Source organism: Astyanax mexicanus, chromosome 4 (genome assembly GCF_023375975.1).
Source record: "Astyanax mexicanus isolate ESR-SI-001 chromosome 4, AstMex3_surface, whole genome shotgun sequence".
In the NCBI taxonomy this organism is placed as follows: domain Eukaryota; kingdom Metazoa; phylum Chordata; class Actinopteri; order Characiformes; family Acestrorhamphidae; genus Astyanax; species Astyanax mexicanus.
The window spans coordinates 6,845,206-6,868,291 of NC_064411.1; the positions used below are offsets into that span (position 1 = coordinate 6,845,206).

Sequence of the window (23,086 nt, forward strand, 5' to 3'; positions counted from 1 at the left end):
ACTTTACCACATGCAGCTAAATGGCATACTGATGTATTTAGCTAAGAAGTTAGCTAAGCTTACTATAACTTACTATAATACTAGCTACAGTAGATTTAACTAACTAAAAAAGACTATGTACAATAATAATAATAATATAGCTTGAGAATAATAATAATAGCTTGTAGGAAATGTACTCACTCGCATGGTAACCTAAACCTAATCATATATTATGCACAGTTATATTTCACTACTGGAGTCAAATATTTAAGGTAATGTTATGGTAAAACATTACTGAGGTGTGTGACGGGAGCTGTGCTGAGCTGTGAAATAGCAAATACAAAAGCAGTTTTCTCATAAATTAAGACAAGTAAAAATGAATATTTCTGCTAAAGAAACCCTCAGCCATACCTGAAATAACACAGAAAATGAATGCAGGTAATTTTTGACCCATGTGTACATTAGAGGGGTGGTGATACAAAAAAAGCTTTTATTCAAAAATATATAGAAATTTAAAACTTACACAGCTCACAATTGACCCATGCTGCACATCAAATTATTAAAACATACTTTTTTACCTACTGAATTCATTTAGCAAACAAATAATCTCAATAATTAAAAAAAATCAAACACATACAAAAATGTATAGCCATCATTTTGGCTTGTATTAAACCAGTAATAATTCATTACAATGTATTATTTTTGCAGTTAAAACTTGACTAAAAGTATTTACTTATTAGCTTTACATTTATTTATTATTGTCTGCTACACTCATCACTACATCACCCCCACCCCCCACTTCACCCCCACCCCTGTCTGTGTGTCTTGCCCAGTTAATAGTTATGCTAATCGCCCAATCAGACTAAAAGAGTGTCTTGATGGCGGCCACATTCCTTTCTCAGCTACAACAATGAGCCCTTTTTAATCCCCTCTAGGTGACAACAGCACAGTGATGGGTGCAGGTAGCAGGTTACTTGGTTAGAGAATGTGCACATATTTCACATATGTGCAAAATATTATAGTAACTCACTATTAAACAGATTATTTTCTGTATTTAAAACAAATAGTTGAAATTGAGAACAAAAAAAAAAATTCATATTTAGTTTATGTGAAAGGTTCCCTTTCCAACGTGCATGAGCAGTAGCTTACAAAACAAGTACTTTACCAATTATGTTATAGATTTTTTTGTAAATAAAATCATGTATTGTAACATAGTTGTATTGAAAACTTGACCTTTTTTTAACTTCAATTTTTGTAACAAACATAAATTCAAATTAAAAACTCTTTGCTCAGCCAACATGGCCACTTACAATGGATATTTACTGTAAAAAAGATTGTATGTAATTTAAATACTTTACCACTATGCAGACTTTGACCCACTAATAATTAACAACATACCAATAATCCCTCATATTAAAAAGTATAATACATCTTGGATTCTGCATGAAACTTTCTCAGCTTACTGTCACACACATCTCTATAGAGGTTGGTGCTTAAACTTGCATGACTACAATTAAAGCAACAGCAAATAACTCAGCTAGTATTTTAGAATAACTTATATTAAATTTTACACACACACATAGGGGAATTAAAAATAAATATACCATACCTTGCACTTAGACTCTTTGTAGATTAAAGTTGTCACTGGGGATATTACTTCAGCAGCAGAAATCCCTGTTATATGATAATAAAAAATAATTAATTTTAAACAATTTATCAGCAAAAAATTAACCTTTATTACATAATGTCTTCTGAACTACAATAATACCAGCAGAGCAACAGCAAAGAACCCACTACTAATTTAGAACAAATTTAGAATAATTGTAATTAAACCATACAGCCAAAACAAAGATCACATACCTTGGATAAAGAGTGTTGGAAGAGTAGTCTGGAAGTTGGAAGTTGTCTCTGATAAAATCCCTTCAGCAACAGCAGGAGAAATTCGCAGTGCACCTTCCCTCCAAAAGCAACTGACTAACCTGACCAGTTGACCAACACCAGCTTTTGACTAGAAATCTGCCACTCCCACACCTGGTTGACACACCCCTGTCCACTCCTTCCACCACACCCACACCTGGTTGGCACACCCCCATCCACTCCTTGCACCACACCCACATCTGGCTAACATCTACCCCCTCAAACCCACTCCTTCCCAAACAATCTTTATACTCTTGTCATACAGTAACTCACAATGTAAAAATTTATTTATATTGTTAAAATAAACCATAGTGAAATACCTTCTCATCACTAAAAATAACATTTACTTTGTAACATACATTCCATTAGCATATACAACAGCAATTGGAATAAAATATTATATGTTAATATAACTCTATTAAACAAATTAAATGTAATATTCTTTAACTTTAAATTCTTTGTAATGAACTCACTCATGTTTAAAAGATTCAAACATGCTCTATTCTACAAATCAATGGCACTTTAAATAAATGTTTATCTTAATATTATATAAAAGGTTGATTAAATAAAGATAAAACGTTTTTTTAACAAATCATACATCTAATTTCTTAGAAAACACAGAATATACAAACCTTTACAAAAAGCAAACTTTTTCTTTCCAAATGTAGACAAAACCAAATCACTGTTTTCACCTGAAAAATACACACCCATCAAAAACACCTAAATACATACATAAAATACAGAAAATATTCTGAAATATCTGCATTTTATGCGTATGTTGTCAAACTACTCCTAGGAAATTTGTTGAATTCTCTTGGTATTTGGCAAAAATAAACATTAAACATATCTGATGACAAATTGCGAAGGAATAGTCGATATCTCAAACAAGGACTAAATGGCAGACAGAATTTTTGAGATGCCCCATCAAAACAGGAAGTGAATACATCTTGGTGTTGGTAGGTGTTTGAGGAGGTTACAATAGTTTAAAACTCACGAAACTTTACAGGCCTGCTTGACTTATGCTGTACTTTGATCTGAAATTGAAATTTCATATATATATATTTTATTGCATTTATTGCACCACCTAGGTTTCAATGCATATTTGATATTACAGGAATGCTCAAAAACTCTTAAAAAATTGGCCACTACAATATAACTGCACATTTCATGAAAAATCACACATGGGTCCAACTTTCACAATTTTCTCAGTTTGGCCCGATACGATTTGCGCTGTTGTGCGAGGGCCCTACGTCCCCCTGTGACAGGGGGACAACTCGTTATTATTATTCCGGACACTTTCGCCCATTTTTGAGGCATTTCCGATACTCGAAAACTCACGCATTTTGGCACAGGCCTCAAACTCGGCGAAAATTTTAAAGTTCCATAGAGCATGGACTTTGGCGTGGTTCAGGAGCTCTATAGCGCCCCCAAACGTCGGCAGTGGCCGGGATGAAGTTTGTCCAATGTGCACCAATTTTGGTACGCTCATTAACCTCCTCATAAAGAACAAGGATCACTTGGTTTTATTTGACTCCGCCCAACAGGAAGTCGGCCATTTTGACAGGAAGTCGCAAAAAAAAAAGTTTCCCGCTGGGTTTTGGAGGGGTTAAGATGTTTGAAAACTCCTAAAATTTTACAGACCTATTTGGCTTTGGCCATACTTTGACCTTAAATTAAAATTTTGTATGTTCGTGTTTCATCAGCTCTCTAGCGCCACCTATTTCATATGACATTTTTGGAAAGCGCTCAGCCTCTTGATAATTGGCAGATTCAATAAGGCCTCGAAGTGATTTAGATATATATTGTCATTTTTGTCGTGTGTAGCTAGATGACTCTACAGCGCCCCCTATTTGGTTCGGCTAATTCATTAGCCGTGGCCTTCTCAAAAATTCTCCAATATTCTTGATATTTGGTAGAAAAATAGATAATATGATTCCACACATTTTACCAACTGGCGTGCATTAGCTCCGCCCAACAGGAAGTCGGCCATTTTGGAATTTGTGAAATTTTTACACATTTTTCACATACTCATTCGAACTCCTCCTAGAGTTTTTGTCAGATTACCTCAAAATTGGGTTTTTACAGGAAAAACAGGTCAACGCCTCTTATGAGCAGCACCACAGAGATGCCAATTTTATGGTGACACAGTGGCAAGAAAACACTCCCTTTAAGAGGAAGAAACCTTGGAAGGAACCAAGACTCAGTCCGAGGAACCCATCCTACTCGGGTCGACCCGCTCAGTACAAACAAATAACAAACAAAAAACAAATAACAGAACAAAACAGTACAGAGAATTAATGTGAACTATGGCTAATATAACAGGTACTAATTTATGAATATAAGAATGTGATGGGCACAAACTATAGAGCTATGGCTAATACAGAAACAGATACTGAGTGTGCTAATGTTAATCAGTGCTGGGCTGCAGAGCTGGAGTACAACACAGCGGGCAGTGGAGAGCCAGGCTGGGAACATCAGGAACAGCATCTCCATACATGTAAAAGAGATAGATAGAGAAAACAGAAAGGAAAGAAAGAGAAACAAAAAGCAGGAGTTAGAAAGGTTGTGTAATGATTCTGATGAGTAGAAGAGCAGGGACGATTCCTGAAGTGGACACATCCAGGCAGACCGGCCGGCCAGGCATCTCAGCACGTGAGAGAAAGAGAGAGAACAGAGAGGGGAGGGAAGAAAAAGGGGTTAGAATGGTTTTATAAAACTCTGCTGGAGTGGGATGGGCACTGGTAGCAGCAGCTCAGGACATGGGGAGAGAAAGAGAAAGCAGATGATTAGGACAGGGTTTATATATGCTGGATAAGCTGTAAGAGGAAGAAAATTGTAATGAGACATTACTCAAAAGCTTGAGCAAATAGAAATGTTTAGAAGAGTCTAGATTTAAAGGTGGTGTTCCTCCAGAAGTGGTGAATGCATTCGGCACAAATCTGGAAAAGAAAGACTGCATTATTGCTGACAACACTGGCAAAATGAAGCTACTCTACTCTGCTATCTCTACTCGTAGCCAAGGGGGACTACATCTGACGACTACAGGCTCAACGGAGATTCAAGAAGTTCCAGCCATTGTGGATGACGTCTACACTTTCGAGGGTCTGGTCTAGGGTTGGGCGGTATGACGGTATTTCGGTATACCACGGTATTTAAATATGGTGACGGTATTGTAAAATAGTGACGGTATATTAACCACGTGACGTGCCAAACCTGAACTTTGAAAAACGGACGTTTAAGACATTCTGCGCATTCACAATGAAAGAGCAGTAGGAGTGGTAAGCAGTTAGAGCTCCCTGATTGGTTATGGGGTGGGGCTTCTCACTGAGGAGATCACACAGCAAAAACTCAAAACTCTACAGGTTTCACTAATTTTCACCAAAATTATCGCCACAAATAGCCACATTTGTGCTGAAGTGACAATAAATCCCTATACTAACCAACCAACCACCAAAATGATCAGATTTATCAGTTTATCCTGCAGCATGGGGTGTTCAGTGTGAGATACTGTAAGTTACAGCTGTTTCCTATCTCCTACTTCTCTATAAAACAGTTTTTTTATGTCACTCATGCTCATATTCTAATCCCATACAGAATTCTGCAGTTTCCTCAGAGTTTTCTGTCGTTATTTCCAGCGCTATAAATATAATCAATTCCGCTGACCGCGAGGCGCTGCCGACATCCAGTGTTGGGCATGTTACTTTGAAAAAGTAATTAGTTATAGTTACTCATTACTAATGGAGTTACTCCACTATAAAAGTAATTAGTTACCAGTAAAAGTAACTATTGCGTTACTTTTATTATTCGCCCGTCAAAAAAAAAAGGAAATGAATTATGTATTTACTATTATTATTAGAAAAATAACAAACGAAAATAAACCCAAAATGTTGACAAAAATATAATCTAACGAATTACAAAAAATAAAAACGAAATTCTTCACAGAACCAAAGAAAATTACTAAAACATGTAATACTGAAAAAAACGGAAAAAACGGAAAAATGCGTCTGGGGATGGAGTTAAACAAACCAAGCCACACTCAAAGGAAATATGTATATATAAACAAAACAAAATAATGGACAAAAACAACAATCAAATGACCGTTAAAATAGTATTAATAGTAATTAACAGTTTCACCAAAAGAGAATAGAGCTTAGATCGGGCCCAAAAAATCCGACCCGACCCAGCCAGAGCCCGTGCACATTCTGCCCAAGCCTGAACCATGAACTGTCATTATGAGCCCGACCCAAACCATAAACTGTCTGTTTTCGGGCTGATTGAATAAGCAAAATATAATCAGAATTATGTTAATTATCACTGTAAAATAGCATAAAACTATTATTTAATTAAAATGATTTTTAAGAACAGATACACACAGTGCTGCAAGTCAAACGCGGAGGCGTTCACGTGCGCCCAGAGCTACGTGATTACATTTTTCATTTTATTATAGTTTGATTCAGTAAGTTTTAATTTGTTTTTAGGGTGGGCTTGCTAGTTTTTATTAGTTTCCACACATCTCATCAGAGAGATCAATCTAATAAACGTGAGAGAGAGAGAGAGAGAGAGAGAGAGAGAGCGAGAGATTTGCTTGTTCTGGAATGAGCTACTCACAGGTAAATGTTCTCACACACTGTATCTCCTGTTTCTCTTTCATCTGCCTGGCGCTCATATTGTAATCCCATACATAGTTCTGCAGTTTTTCAGTGTTTTCTGTCGTATTTTGCGGATAGCGCGAGCGCTTTACACAAGAACTAACGCCACGGACCACGAGGTGCCGCGCGCTCGGCAACGCCGCGCGCTGTACAACTCCACTGTACAACAGCGCTTATAAATAAATTAAACACGAAAATTCAGTAATTTTAGTTAGTTTTAGTTAGTTTTATAAACACGAAATACAGTTTGAGATAGTTATGTTTTTTTCCGTTTAATTACCGTTTTTATTAGATTCAGTTAACACAAATGTTTTTTTTCACTTTCAGTTTTCGCTATTTCGTTCGCTTTAGTGAACAATAATAATTGGTTACTTAGCAACATTGTGATTATCACACCAGAGCTTTATATAAAATAAAAATAGGAGCCCGATTTTGGGACGGTCTTTGGGTCAGGTCGGATTCGGGCAGAGAATCTAAGCTCTAAAAGAGAAAGCAGCAGCACCACAAAAACCGGAGCAGCTAAAAAGAGCTTAACGTCCTTAATTCGGAACTTGGGCTGTCCACAGCAATCACTGAATTGATTAGAGCACGCAAATCGTCACAATTGTGCCTCACTTCACCACGCCAAACCACAGGCACAGCGGCCAGAAGCTCAAGTTCACCGGAAAGAAGAGGGATTAACCAGGGCAAAGCAAAGTTACAACAAAAAAAAAAGTTCATAGAGCAGCTAAAGTAACGTGCAGTAACGGGGTGTAGGAAATGGTAACAGCATTATAGTTACAGTCAGAGTAATTAGTTAGATTATTCGTTACTGAAAAAAGTAACGGCGTTAGTAACGCCGTTAGTTTTAACGCCGTTACTCCCAACACTGCCGACATCTGAACCCCGGCTCCCCTTCGCGAGCAGAAACGGAACAACACCACCCGCTGTTAAGCTGCTGTAGTGGATAGAGCGCTTATAAATAAATTAACAAACACAAAAATTTGGGTATTCAATCTGTAATTTCAGTTCGATTTATTTTTTTCTTTTAATTACCGTTTTTATTAGTTTCAGTTAAGAGGAACTTTCACTTTCAGTTTTCGTTAGTGTTGTTAAGTATTAACAAAATTTTGGGATATGAACCACACCTCAATTTCCCGTGCTCCTCCCCCTGGTCCTATATATATACCTTCCAGGTGCTCACCTACGTGACTTTCGACCTCGCACGTGACTTCCGACCTCGCACGGACCGATCCTGCCGCCCTGGGCCTTGATCTGGTTGCCTCGGATTTCGAGCTGTTCTCTATCCGCTTATCCTCTGCCGCTCTCATCGCACTCCAGGCTGCGCTCCGTGGTCTCCCCGGCCCAGCACGTTACCTGCCGGACTCTACTCGCTGATTCCACGCTTCAGCACCGGCACCAGCTAAAGCAACTCGATTAAGCGCGTCAGCTGCCCGGTCCGACTCTTCGGATCTTTGATTCAGTGCAAGCTAATCTACTCGACGCAGCCAGCCAGCTACCCGGTCCGACTCTTCGGATCTTTGATTCAGCGCGCAAGCTAAACTACTCGACACTGCCAGCCAGCTACCCGGTCCGACTCTTCGGATCTTCGATTCAGCGCAAGCTAATCTACTCGACGCTGCCAGCCAGCTACCCGGTCCGACTCTTCGGATCTTCGATTCAGCGCAAGCTAATCTACTCGACGCTGCCAGCCAGCTACCGGGTCCGACTCTTCGGATCTTTGATTCAGCGCGCAAGCTAAACTACTCGACGCTGCCAGCCAGCTACCTGGTTCGGCTCTTCGGATCTTTGACTCAGCACAAGCTGAACCACTCGACGCAGCCAGCCAGCTACCTGTTTCGACTCTACGAATATTTGGCTCACCGCCAGCTTAAACTACTCGGCGCAGCCAGCTATTCGGTTCGGTCCGTCGGATCCCTGGTTCAGCGCAGGCGTCTCCCAGCGCGATTGCTTGGCTCTTAGACAGCGCGGCCACCCTCCCTCCCTGCCGGTGAGACCGATCTAATATCAAATTAATACATGGTTCCCTCGGTTTAATTTATAATTTCCTCTATTAAATGTATTCTTCCCTTGATTTATTTTATTGCTCCCTCTATTTAATGTATTATTTACTTGATTTATTCATCCTTCCCTGGATCTGTTTCACTGTTCAACTTTATTTATTGTTCCCTCCATTTAATTTATTGTTTCCTCTATTTAATTTTTTGTTCCCTCTATTTATTTAATTGTTCCCTTTATTAATTTTCCCTTAATTTATTTCACGTTCTCAATCTTTCACTGTTTCCTCGATCTATGTCTCCGTTTGATTTAATTCATAGTTCCCCTATTTAATTGTTTCCCTCTGCTCATTGTTAGCTCGGTCTTTTTCTCAGTTCCCTCGATCTATTTCTCTGTTCAATTTAATCGTTTCTTCTCAGTGTTGGCTCGGTCTATTTCTCAGTTCCTTCGTTCGATTTAATTTATCGTTCCCTCTATTTAATAGTTACCTAGGTCTATTTCTCAGTTCCCTCGATTTATTTCTTGTTCGTTTGAATTTATTGTTCCCTCTATTTATTTGTTTCCCTCTGCTCATTGTTACCTCGGTCTATTTCTCAGTTCCCTCGATCTTTTTCTCTGTTCGATTTATTTTATCGTTCCCTCTATTTAATCTGTTTCCTCGATTTATTCCACTATTCCCGATCTATTTCAATGTTTGATTTATTTTATTGTTCCCTCTAATTTATTGTTCCCTCGATTTACTCTTCGTTCCGTCATTCTAATCCACATTTAGATTTAATTTGTTGTTTCCCTCTATTTACTTTATTGTTTCCTTTAATTCGATTCCTCATTTGTATTCATTGTTTCCTTTATTTTTGTTGTTCCCTCAATTTATTTCATTGTTCCCTTAATCTTATTTCATTGTTTCACAGATTTTAATTTATTGTTCCCTCAATTTGATTAATTGTTTCCTCGATTCCAGCCGGCGAGGCGGAACCCTACGCCCGGCTTTACTACGTACTTTTACCATGAAGGAAGGCGATGGCTCTCTTTTCTGCCCTCTATTCTTTCCTTTACATCGATTCTTTTCTCTGTTACCTCTATCAATGCCAGCGAGACAGACCCCTACGCTCGGCTTTACTATGTACATTTATTTCTTTTCTCTGTTACCTCTTTCAATGCCAGCGAGGCGGACCCCTACGCTCGGCTTTACTATGTACATTTATTTCTTTTCTCTGTTACCTCTTTCAATGCCAGCGAGGCGGACCCCTACGCTCGGCTTTACTATGTACATTTATTTCTTTTCTCTGTTACCTCTATCAATGCCAGCGAGGCGGACCCCTACGCTCGGCTTTACTATGTACATTTATTTCTTTCTCTGTTACCTCTTTCAATGCCAGCGAGGCGGACCCCTACGCTCGGCTTTACTATGTACATTTATTTCTTTTCTCTGTTACCTCTATCTATGCCAGCGAGGCGGACCCCTACGATCGGCTTTACTGTGTACATTTATTTCTTTTCTCTGTTACCTCTATCATGCCAGCGAGGCGGACCCCTACGCTCGGCTTTACTATGTACATTTATTTCTTTTCTCTGTTACTTCTATCAATGCCAGCGAGGCGGACCCCTACGCTCGGCTTTACTGTGTACATTTATTTCTTTTCTCCGTTACCTCTATCAATGCCAGCGAGGCGGACCCCTACGCTCGGCTTTACTATGTACATTTATTTCTTTTCTCTGTTACCTCTTTCAATGCCAGCGAGGCGGACCCCTACGCTCGGCTTTACTATGTACATTTATTTCTTTTCTCTGTTACCTCTATCAATGCCAGCGAGGCGGACCCCTACGCTCGGCTTTACTATGTACATTTATTTCTTTCTCTGTTACCTCTTTCAATGCCAGCGAGGCGGACCCCTACGCTCGGCTTTACTATGTACATTTATTTCTTTCTCTGTTACCTCTTTCAATGCCAGCGAGGCGGACCCCTACGCTCGGCTTTACTATGTACATTTATTTCTTTTCTCTGTTACCTCTATCTATGCCAGCGAGGCGGACCCCTACGCTCGGCTTTACTGTGTACATTTATTTCTTTTCTCTGTTACCTCTATCATGCCAGCGAGGCGGACCCCTACGCTCGGCTTTACTATGTACATTTATTTCTTTTCTCTGTTACCTCTTTCAATGCCAGCGAGGCGGACCCCTACGCTCGGCTTTACTATGTACATTTATTTCTTTTCTCTGTTACCTCTTTCAATGCCAGCGAGGCGGACCCCTACGCTCGGCTTTACTATGTACATTTATTTCTTTTCTCTGTTACCTCTATCAATGCCAGCGAGGCGGACCCCTACGCTCGGCTTTACTATGTACATTTATTTCTTTCTCTGTTACCTCTTTCAATGCCAGCGAGGCGGACCCCTACGCTCGGCTTTACTATGTACATTTATTTCTTTTCTCTGTTACCTCTATCTATGCCAGCGAGGCGGACCCCTACGCTCGGCTTTACTGTGTACATTTATTTCTTTTCTCTGTTACCTCTATCATGCCAGCGAGGCGGACCCCTACGATCGGCTTTACTGTGTACATTTATTTCTTTTCTCTGTTACCTCTTTCAATGCCAGCGAGGCGGACCCCTACGCTCGGCTTTACTGTGTACATTTATTTCTTTTCTCCGTTACCTCTATCAATGCCAGCGAGGCGGACCCCTACGCTCGGCTTTACTATGTACATTTATTTATTTTCTCTGTTACCTCTTTCAATGCCAGTGAGGCGGACCCCTACGCTCGGCTTTACTATGTACATTTATTTCTTTTCTCTGTTACCTCTATCTATGCCAGCGAGGCGGACCCCTACGCTCGGCTTTACTGTGTACATTTATTTCTTTTCTCTGTTACCTCTATCAATGCCAGTGAGGCGGACCCCTACGCTCGGCTTTACTATGTACATTTATTTCTTTTCTCTGTTACCTCTATCAATGCCAGTGAGGCGGACCCCTACGCTCGGCTTTACTATGTACATTTATTTCTTTTCTCTGTTACCTCTTTCAATGCCAGCGAGGCGGACCCCTACGCTCGGCTTTACTATGTACATTTATTTCTTTTCTCTGTTACCTCTTTCAATGCCAGCGAGGCGGACCCCTACGCTCGGCTTTACTATGTACATTTATTTCTTTTCTCTGTTACCTCTATCAATGCCAGCGAGGCGGACCCCTACGCTCGGCTTTACTATGTACATTTATTTCTTTCTCTGTTACCTCTTTCAATGCCAGCGAGGCGGACCCCTACGCTCGGCTTTACTATGTACATTTATTTCTTTTCTCTGTTACCTCTATCTATGCCAGCGAGGCGGACCCCTACGCTCGGCTTTACTGTGTACATTTATTTCTTTTCTCTGTTACCTCTATCATGCCAGCGAGGCGGACCCCTACGATCGGCTTTACTGTGTACATTTATTTCTTTTCTCTGTTACCTCTTTCAATGCCAGCGAGGCGGACCCCTACGCTCGGCTTTACTGTGTACATTTATTTCTTTTCTCCGTTACCTCTATCAATGCCAGCGAGGCGGACCCCTACGCTCGGCTTTACTATGTACATTTATTTCTTTTCTCTGTTACCTCTTTCAATGCCAACGAGGCGGACCCCTACGCTCGGCTTTACTATGTACATTTATTTCTTTTCTCTGTTACCTCTATCTATGCCAGCGAGGCGGACCCCTACGCTCGGCTTTACTATGTACATTTATTTCTTTTCTCTGTTACCTCTATCACTGCCAGCGAGGCGGACCCCTACGCTCGGCTTTACTAATGTACATTTATTTTTAAAGGAACGCGACGGCTCTTTTCTGCCCTCTATTCTTTCTCTTACCTCTATTCTTTTCCCTGTTACCTCCATCACTGCCGACGAGGCGGACCCCTACGCTCGTCTTTACTAATGTATATTTTCTGTTAAGGGCCGCTATGGCTCCTTTCTGTTCCCTCGATTCTTTTCTCTGTTACCTCGATCACTGCAGGCGAGGCGGACCCAGGGGCGTAGCAGCAAATTCTGGGCCCTTTTGATTAAAATCGAGATCAGTTATTTAACAATTAACAGTTATCCACTGTTTGTTTATAAACTGGTTAATGTTGATATCTTACGTTAGGAGGCTCAATGTCTTTACCTGTTTGGCAACTAGCTAAGCTAATGCGAGCATAAAATATCAGCAGCAAATGTCTGGAGTGAACTACATTTACTTTAATTGGACTTTTGCTTAACAAGCAACACGGTTTACCTTCGGGAAAGAAAGCCACCATCAGCTGCTTGCCCTCTTTCTGCCTTCTTTCTTTTCCTTCCTTTCTTTCGATAACCTGATTTCTTGCTTTGGGCAACAGGATGCCTCTAGCCCCCAGGTCTTTAAATCTGATGGTACACCTGAAGCCGGTAGCTATCGGGCGGACTAAACCATTTTGCGCCTCCAGGAGGGGGCCCCCAAAATGTCCTATATGTGGACGGACCGTGATGCATTCTTCAGTCAACGCTTCTCTCCGCCTGCCGTTTGCATCCCATCTGGTGTCCGTGTTCTTCGTCTGGGCGCCACCCCTACTGCCGAGACTAACTTTGGTCCTGCCTGTTGCTCAATTTTTTTTTATTTTTGGGGGGGACTACGCAGGACTCTCTTCAGGCTTCTCTTCCTTGATTTATGGAACATATGAACACGTCAGGCCGAAAGGAACAGTCAGACCACCAAAGACTTCATGAGTTCAACCCCTGTACGCAGCTGAATGACCAGAAACTTTGAACTCAGATGGGAGCAGGTGTCATAACCTAGTTGTCGATTTAAATTTACACGGTCGTCACATTCCTTTGTCGAGAACAAAACTCACCTTGTCACGAAACCTGTCGAACTCCCCATTCAGTCAAGCTTATACTAGTCTGCAAATTTTATCACGAGGATGTTGCTAACTCTGTATACCATCTACTATTAAGTCATTTTCACTCATACCACCCCTGAAACGCTGTTAAAGATCTTATGAAATTCTGCTGAAGACTTCAGTCTCTCACCACGGCTTACCTCCTTTCAGTTCAGATTCGGCCGCTGGTCCTTCCACTTTCCTCTTTTTGGGGGGACCTAGCTTGAGAACCGTCTCAAGCTGTTCTGAACTGTACCCCAAGCAACATCATCACAGTTCCCCTCCCCGCATCGCGTAGGCGGGGTTCATTATAGCAAAGTGTTGTTAAGTATTAACAAAATTTTGGGATATGAACCACGCCTCAATTTCCCGTGCTCCTCCCCCTGGTCCTATATATATACCTTCCAGGTGCTCACCTATGTGACTTTCGACATCGCACCCGCCTCCACCCCATCACCACCCTAATCTTCACTCTCATCTTCACTCTCATCTTCATCACTCATCTTAATTACTCCTAGCTGCGGGGGGGACCTAGCTTGAGAACCGTCTCAAGCTGTTCTGAACTGTACCCCAAGCAACATCATCACAGTTCCCCTCCCCGCATCGCGTAGGCGGGGTTCATTATAGCAAAACAGTAATACGTTGTTATATGGTGATTATCAGGCCGTAGCTTTATATAAAATAAAAATAGTATTAAAAAACAGATGACTATTTCCTGGAGCCTGGACTGACCCGAGATTTTCCATTATTTTCCTCGGGCCGGGTCTCGTCCGGGCTGAGAAATAAAAATCAAAGTATCCTGCTATTTAAAAGAATGGAAAATTTAATAAAAATAATAATATAGTTTTGCATACTAGAGTTTAGATTGTCTGCCCGAACCCGAGCGTGAATGAGAGACTGAACCCGAGACTGAACCCGAGCGTGAACCCGAGCCTGAACGCGAGCTCATCCGCGCGTTTAAAGCTCCGCAGCATTTAATAAAAACAGATTAATAGATATAAAATAGGAAAATAACTAACTAAACTTAGCTCAAAATGGTAAAAGAAATATAATCTAACGAATTCTGAAATAACGAAAAATAAATAGTGTACACACAGGTACAAAGCTAAAAAAATATACATAAAAAAATAAATCATCCGCGCGTTTAAAGCTCCGCAGCATTTAATAAAAAGAGAAAAATATAGGTATGAAAAAGGAAAATAACTAACTAAACTTAGCTCAAAATGCTAAAAGAAATATAATCTAACGAATTCTAAAATAACAAAAAAGAAATAGTCTACACACAGGTACAAAAATAAAATAATATACATTAAAAAAATCATCTGCACGTTTAAAGCTCTGCAGCATTTAATAAAAACAGAAAAATAGATATGAAATAGGAAAGTAACTAACTAAAGCTCAAAATGCTAAAGGAAATTTAATCTAACGAATTCAAAAATATCAAAACACAAAAATAAAATATCAGTTGTCAGGGTTTAAATCGGTCAGTGGCTCACCTGTATTTTCTGCTGTTAAGATAGCAACATGCCAGATTTTACCTGAACACACCTCCCTTCCAGACCACCACGCCCAAACTCTGACACTATTTTAACGGTGTTGGTGCAAGGCTGCAATTTGCGCAGGATTTATCATAGGGCCACAAGGGTCAGAAATCACCCTCATTAATTTCCCAGATTATTTCATGCTGGCTGATTTTTTTCTTTGTTCTCTCTTTTCTATCTTTCATGATTGAATATTACAAGGATATTACTTCAGTAGTGAGTGAGGGCAAATACTTAATTCATATTTGCAAACTGTTTCTCATTTTGCACACAATCATACTGTGAGAATTTCAGGTTTACTAAATAGGTGGACCCAAACCCAGACACCACAGATGCAGAGGGAGTTTCAACCAATCATCTTTAACATAATGTTAAACATAGATAAAATACTTCACAATGGGAGCTGTGAAATGCATGTGCCTGATCCATGTGTGTAAGCCTGATTGATCATTTATTAACAAACAAAAAAGAGAAATAAAAATGAAGATATTTACTGCATTCTTGGAATAGAACATTATTAATGATGAACTTGTTCCAAAGATATATCAAAGAAACATGGTTCAGTCGGATCACTTTTGACATATATTGTACATAAAATGATTAACAAGACACATGTAAACTATACCCTATTGCTCTGTGAACTAATTTTTGATTTCCATTTGTTACAGCGCATGTTTTTATTTTAATTTAGGTAGGCATGTTTTGAACATTTGTATCAGATAGGTTGTATCTCCACCCACAGCCAAGATGGACAACACCGTGCACCTTTACAACTATACTCTTAAAACTACAACTTTAAAGGGTTCTAATGTGGAAAGAGTTAATGAACATAAGCACCTTGGCATATGGCTAGATGGCAAATTTACTTTTAAGCACCTGTTAGAAATTCGCCCTTCAGGAACCATGTGTCCGATTCAGGAGTCAGGAGACGGCTTCAGAGTTGACTTGAGTTTATTCACGTGCAGACAGAAAATCTACACGGGCACAGCTTAGTCAGTCGATCAGAAGCAATCTGACTAGGGATATTTTGAGGGGACATTATATACATGGAATCCTGCTTTGAACACTGCAGGGTGGTCACTTTAATGGGGGTTTCAAACGATGGGGGTCCCTGCAGAGAAAAATGGTCAGAGGGTCCCTGCAGAGACAAATGGTCAGAGGGTCCCTGCAGAGACAAATGGTCAGATAACAATCTGGGTCCCTGCAGAGATGAATGGTCATAGATAGTGGAAGATTGACATCTCAAGTTTTGTAGCAGACATGATGGAGCCACAATTGGGGGAATAGGAGAGGGTGAAAGAGTTAAAGTATAATTTGTTATGGGCAGAATTCTATTAATTCCCCCTTTGATTCTCCCAAATGGAGAATCACACAACTACATTATTACTAAAAATTTAAAACATATGTACAATAAATTGTCATATGTATAAACAATTAAAGGGCTGTAACTATACAACTGTAATTGTACCATAAATTTCAGAAAAGTTGATGTAACCAAGTATTGGAGCTGTTTATGGCTGTTACTTGGTCTTAAAATGTTCCTGAAGAATAATGAAGAAAGTTTCAGTAGTTGTCCATGGTTTTCCAAGAGGCTTGCTTCCATGTGGTGATGTCTCTTCTTACATCACAACTTCAGCTTGTGAGCAGCCACATTGTGTGTGTGTGTGTGTGTGTGTGTGGATGTCCATGGCGATTGCTTCAATGTCAGTGAAAGGCAGGCCATCTGGGAAGTCCACTTTGAACCTCAATTGTCTTTTCAACTGTTCAGGCTTGCATCCGACACGTCACAAATTGTTCTCGCCATGCTGGATTGGCTGGAGCACTGTCTGGCTCCAACAGATCTGTAACAGAGGAAACACTGAGCAGTAAATTGTTCATTGATGTTGATTATGTTTTTTTTTTTTTTTTGTAGTTTATCTGCTTATCCCCACTGTCTGTCCCTCAGAAGAGGCTGCTATGATAATGTACAGTGTGTTGAAATCTTCATCCCAAAGGGTAACCCCCATGAAAATAGAAATCATGGTTCTTCCTCGGGACTCTGAACAATTACCCACCTCTTCTTTTACTGACCCTAGATCTCAGTTCTGGGGTACAAGCAGAAACTAACAAAACTCAATGAGACATTCTCATCTAAATAGATTGTTTCATGTTTCCTCACCACGACCCATTGACCAGAAATAACAAGACATTTGCTCTAATCTCGTTAGTTGTCCGAGTTTTCTTCTCACCACAGGTGAGAAAACTATTTGTATTACCCTACTGTGACCAAATTGTGCTTTTAAAGCTAGTGTTAGCTTCCCCTTTGATCCAGAAACCATATGGATCACTTTCAACATATCAATTCAGCCATACTCAGAGTTCCACAGATCAGGAACTCAAACTACAGGTTGTAGCTGAAAAGAATATAAAACTTAAATTGTATAATTGATCGTATAGTGGTTAATTCAGTGTATAACAATTTTAAATTAATCGTATAGTGGTTCATTTTATCTAAATGCAATAACTACATCACCTAAAGTCTGCAAAAACTTCGTTTGGTGCATTATCTCTAAAATTGTGCAACACAACATAACTTAATCAGGACTGGTCTCAAGTCCCTTGCTAGTAAGAAAACAAAACAAAATAGTTAAAAAGTGCACTTAAATATATTATTAACATGCTACTTAGCTTATGGTAAGCTCAACCTGGATGGTAAATTCAACTTATGTTCATAAGAATCTTAAGATTCTGCTCTGAGATTTGAAACCATCAAAATCCAGTTCTTAAAAACAAAAAGCACAAATATGAGTTTAAGTAGCAGGACAAATTAACTTAAGCCAAAGCAGGAGAAACTGTTGAAATCCCTGTGACTCCCTGTAGAGCACTGAATATCAAAGATAACTGTCCTGTGACACCCTGTAAAGTCTTGATTATCAGAGGTATCTGTTCTTGTGAAATCCCAGATGGGCTTCCCTGTGAGAACCCACCAAAAGAATTTCCCATTGTGCTGTCTCTAGAACTAGCACCCATTTTGCATCTATCTGCCTGCTTTTTACGACAAACTCGAGAAAAGTGACCAATTCTATGGCAGTAGTGGCACTCTTTTTTCTGATTAGAGAATTGTTGAATGGAACCCAAGTTTGATCCATTCTCTGTGAGGATGTGTATGGATGCAGGAACATGGTTTGGTTCAAGATCCACATCCAAACGGTCCAGTTCATTCTTAAGATCAACCCACTTAGTATTCCTCCAGTTTGGAACAGCAGTCACCAGAGCTTGTCTAAGATCTGTTTGTAGTGACTCAACCAGCTGTCTAAAATGGGGACCATCAGTTGTATTGTTAATGTTATCAGCATTGTAATGGCTGATATGACGCAGAAAAACTTTTTCAAACCTCTCACAGAAGTCTGTGGCAGACTCTCCCTTTCTATGTCTGCAGTTGGTAATCTGCCCCCAATCAGTGGTTTTACGGCATTTGCATTTAATCCAGTCATCAAAAGCTTCCCACCCTTTGGCAAGGTTCTGGCCTTTGCCACCCAAAGCATTTGACACCTTTTTAGCAAGTTCTCTACCATCTGTGATGTTAAGAACTTGGCTAGCAATGGCTATGGCGTCATTTGCATGTAGTGAGTACAAATTCCTTTTCTTATGCATAAGATCAATGAAGTCAAGCCCCATTTCCCTTGGAGGTTTAAACTCTTTGGATATTGTGTCCAAAGTTGCTGCATCTAAAGGAATGTGCCCAATTTCTAGTCTGGTTTCACCACCTGCATTTCTCCTATTAAGTACCTCAGAGGATACAACAGTTACAGGTCTCATTTTAACACAGATTGGAAAGTGTGTTTTACCAGTAGCATGGTCAGAATCTTTATCTGATGACACAGATTCTGACCCATCAGAGAGGTCACTCTCAGACAGTTCAGGATACAGCCTGACTGCTACTTGAGGATTTCCATCCTCTTTGTAACACGGCTGACCTGGAGTAGGGGCAACAGTCAGAGAACACTGAGGCCCTGACTTTGACTTAAGTTTGGCATGTTGCTGTTCAACTTCTGTCAATGTTTGCTGCAGTTGCTTGCATGTGCTCTGGGCATGTTTGGTAGCAGTTTTATGCCTTCTGCACTCGCTAGTTAGCTCTAAGACCTTTCCTTCTGCTTCTTTTAACTTTTCATCCATAGATTTCAACTTGCATTCCCAGTAATGCTTAATAACAAAAAGACATTCCTTAACTGAGTTGTGCTTGAGGCTGTAACCTAAAGCTGTTTTACACTCAGCAAGAGTCCATTCTCTATCAGCAGAGAAACCTTTGGATGAAAAGTACTGAGTTAACTTTTGCTCACAAATATGTTTCTTCCCAATGTCACTGATTACGCTTTCAAAATCAGAATCAGACCATTGTGGCATTTCAGTCCCTCCCTTAACTAAGGTGCTGCTTTTATAGTTAAGAGGTTTAGCAAGATTCTGAATGTTTTGGCCTTTAGCAGACATGGTGAGAAAACAAGAGAACAAAACCAAGCTTTCTGAAACAACAGCAAAACAAAGACACTACCGGCAGATACCAACAAACTGTTCTTCACAGAGGACTACAGCAGTAAGTTTCAACTCTAACTAAGTAAAACGTTTCTCTTTGTTAGAGAGGATCCCAGTAACAAATCCTAAATTTACAGTTGTAACAAAACAAAACATCTCTCAGTTCAGAGAGGATAACAGTTACTAATTCTGATCTTCTAGCAGTAACAAACAAAATATCTCTCAGTTCAGAGAGGATAACAGTTACTAATTCTGATCTTCTAGCAGTAACAAACAAGCATCTCTCAGTTCAGAGAGGATAACAGTTACTAATTCTGATCTTCTAGCAGTAACAAACAAGCATCTCTCAGTTCAGAGAGGATAACATTTACTGACTCCTATTTTATCCAGCCATAATTTCTCTTCAGTTCGAAATGGCGTTTACTCACCAAGTAGGTTTCAGTAGGCCATCCGGGTCACGGCACCAAGTTGTTAGAAATTCGCCCTTCAGGAACCGTGTGTCCGATTCAGGAGTCAGGAGACGGCTTCAGAGTTGACTTGAGTTTATTCACGTGCAGACAGAAAATCTACACGGGCACAGCTTAGTCAGTCGATCAGAAGCAATCTGACTAGGGATATTTTGAGGGGACATTATATACATGGAATCCTGCTTTGAACACTGCAGGGTGGTCACTTTAATGGGGGTTTCAAACGATGGGGGTCCCTGCAGAGAAAAATGGTCAGAGGGTCCCTGCAGAGACAAATGGTCAGAGGGTCCCTGCAGAGACAAATGGTCAGATAACAATCTGGGTCCCTGCAGAGATGAATGGTCATAGATAGTGGAAGATTGACATCTCAAGTTTTGTAGCAGACATGATGGAGCCACAATTGGGGGAATAGGAGAGGGTGAAAGAGTTAAAGTATAATTTGTTATGGGCAGAATTCTATTACACCATATTAACAAGCTTTCAGGTAAGCTAAGGCAAAAACTCGGCTTCCTATATAGAAATAAATCATGCTTTCCAATGTACACAAGAATAAAATTGTGAAAGCAACGTTTTTATCTAAGCTAGATTATGGTGATGTGATTTACAGACATGCGTCAGCAACTACACTCAAACCACTAGATTTTGTATATCATGCGGCGCTAAGATTACTGGTACACATCACTGTTCACTCTATAAAAAAGTTGGATGGTCTTCTCTTGCTGTGCACCGGTAAACATACTGGTTTATTTTTGTTTTTAAAAGCACTTCCTCACCATATGCCACCGTACATCTCACAAAAAAATAACACAACCTACCAGACTCACTCCAGTAACTGGATCATCGAGAGTTTTAACTGAACTGGGAAAATCTGCTTTTCGTTACAGTGCACCAGCGAGCTGGAATTCACTACAGGAAACTCTAAAGCTCAGCCTGCTGGTGTCACTAAATCATTTTAAACTTCTAGTCTCTAACCACCTTCAAGGTGATCTTTATGATCTTTGGTATGTTTTCAGTTTCTTTATTTTTTTAGTTAACCTTTTAGTTTTTAATGCTGGTTTGTTTTAGCTATTTTTCTTTTAGCTATTAGCTATTTAGCTTTTTTTTTTCTTTTTAGCTTCTTTCTTTTCTTTGATTATTTTTAGGTATTGCTTATGTAACCCCTATCCCCAGTTAATTGGAAGAAATAAGGGCCTGAGTTCTATCTATTCTTTCCCTTCTCTATGTTTGCAGAAATAAAATAATAGAAAATATAAAACACAATAAAAGGACCATCACACAGGTATATAAAAATAGGCAGTAGTTACTGAGTTTGATACTGAGTGTATCAAAACGGTAGGGCAAAATAAGGCCTTTTTAATACTTTTAACAAAAATAAATAAATAGCAGGCTTCAATCAACAATAGAGTTATATCTTTTCAAGACAGAGCAGTTTAGTACCTTTTTTAGATGCAATAGTACAAATATTGTGTGTAAATACCCATATGTAAATTTAAGACACAAATAAGAGTTATATTTTAAACAATAACCCAATTATTTAAATTACTATTAATCATTTAAATAAACAATTATTTTAATGATTACTATTCCTCAGGCTTATGTTTTAGGATTAGATCTTATTTTAGAATTAGTAACTTAGACTTTAGCTGTAGGATTGCTTTTAGGTTAATATACCCCTTTTTTCTAACTTTTAGAACTACACTGTCAGTTATATATTTAAACCCTTAATCAGAAATGTACCTTTTAAAGTTGGTTTGTAAAATAAAATAACATCTTAAATTAAATATGTTAACCCACTCTAAAGAATACACTCATAAAGAACAGAATTATAGATGAAATGAACAGAACTAAACGGTGCAGGCCTGGTTCGGAGCTTAAAGGTCACCTTCCGTCGTTTTTTCTTTCATTTTAAAATGTCTAGTTGTGGTCTCTAGTATGAATGAATGACATGTGAGCCGTTTTTGTAAAAAAAAAAGTGCTCAGGTGTCTCTGTATAGCTCTTTTTTAATGGACTGTTTTAGGGGTGTGTCCAAAATGACCGGATTCCAGCTTTGCTCATGAATATTCATACAAGCAAACAGCATGCAAATATCTCTCCTCTGATTGGCTAGGAGCACTGCGACGCCCCTCCACCGCTCTGCCGCTCACTGCCTCCCACCTCCTAACTGATGAGCGGTGATGTTGCGTCGCTTCAGCTCCGCCTCTGGGAGTTACTCGAGCCAAGGTGGGCTGGTCTGTGAGTTTCTGCCTACGTAGGCAGAAAGATAATTCAAAATTCACCCGTTTTTCGGAGGGGGGGGGAGGGGGGATTTCTTTGCTTAGCTCCTGCAGACAATGGGGGCTGCAAAACAGTTTAATGTGCAGGTGTACACATTCAACTCGGAGAGACCTACTGTATTCCACAAAAAACAAGAAAAATCGGATTTTCGCGGAAGGTGACCTTTAATGTCCGCTTTACTCTAACGAGCAGAAATAAGAGTTTCAGATTTACCTCAGATTCAGTGAATATGAGCGGGAGCAGAGCGCGGGGTCCTGCAGCACGGAGCGTTTTCCCTCAGAGGAACTCTGATCCACGCGGGGACTCAGAGCGCTCTCTGGTTAGCAGTGTTAGCGGTCCTGGTGTTCAGTGGAGGCGGAGAGAGCGCGAGTCAGTCCGGGGAACAGTCTGTCGGAGCGGCGCTGCAGCGGAGAGTTCACGGCTAGCGCAGAGCAGCTAATACACGAGGCTAAACACAGCTAGCCGAGCTGGCTAAGCTAACAGTGCTAACAGAACTTTACTTATAGTGAGATTATCCCAGCTTTATCCACCAGCACACTCTCAGTATGGACTTCAGTGTCCTTAAAATTACCGGTTAGTTTAATTAATACTGATTATTAGTGAATTTAGTTCAGCCTGTGAGGAACTTTTTCCTCCTCGCCTCTCCCGCGCTGCTACTCCCGCATCTCCGCTGTTCTCTCTCGTCCCGTGGGCGGGCCCCTTCCAATCCTCTACTCCACCCTCACCTGTACACTTCTCCCTCAGGTGCTCCCTTAATCACTTTTAGGTAACCTTCTTGCAAAAACACAAGAAAATAAATGAAATATATATTCTGTACGGCTTTTGTTTTCTTTTTAAACTATTTACACAAACACAACTTTTTTAAACCACTACTATGAATTTATATGATTT

At 40.0% G+C, this 23,086-nt stretch overlaps 2 protein-coding genes and 1 long non-coding RNA gene across 17 annotated transcripts in view; 1 reads left to right on the forward strand and 2 right to left on the reverse strand.

Annotated features, from left to right (window-relative positions):
* Positions 1–23,086, reverse strand: part of LOC111188977 (NACHT, LRR and PYD domains-containing protein 12) — a 900,554-nt gene that overhangs the window by 728,010 nt on the left and 149,458 nt on the right. The gene's annotated exons all lie outside the window — the stretch shown is intronic.
* The window catches only part of LOC111196387 (NACHT, LRR and PYD domains-containing protein 12-like), a 798,826-nt gene that overhangs the window by 559,683 nt on the left and 216,057 nt on the right, over positions 1–23,086 (forward strand). The gene's annotated exons all lie outside the window — the stretch shown is intronic.
* LOC125801582 (uncharacterized) lies at positions 8,459–12,459 on the reverse strand. 11 transcript variants are annotated; one of them, XR_007438771.1, is made up of 6 exons: positions 11,988–12,459; positions 11,845–11,916; positions 11,126–11,413; positions 10,983–11,054; positions 10,195–10,624; positions 8,459–9,620 (listed from the first exon to the last, which is right to left on the reverse strand). It is a non-coding gene; the product is annotated as an uncharacterized LOC125801582 (long non-coding RNA). The 11 variants fall into 11 exon arrangements; XR_007438767.1 differs by lacking the exon at positions 8,459–9,620 and adding an exon at positions 9,809–9,836; XR_007438764.1 differs by lacking the exon at positions 8,459–9,620 and having other exon boundaries at positions 10,089–10,624; positions 11,630–11,916; positions 12,204–12,459.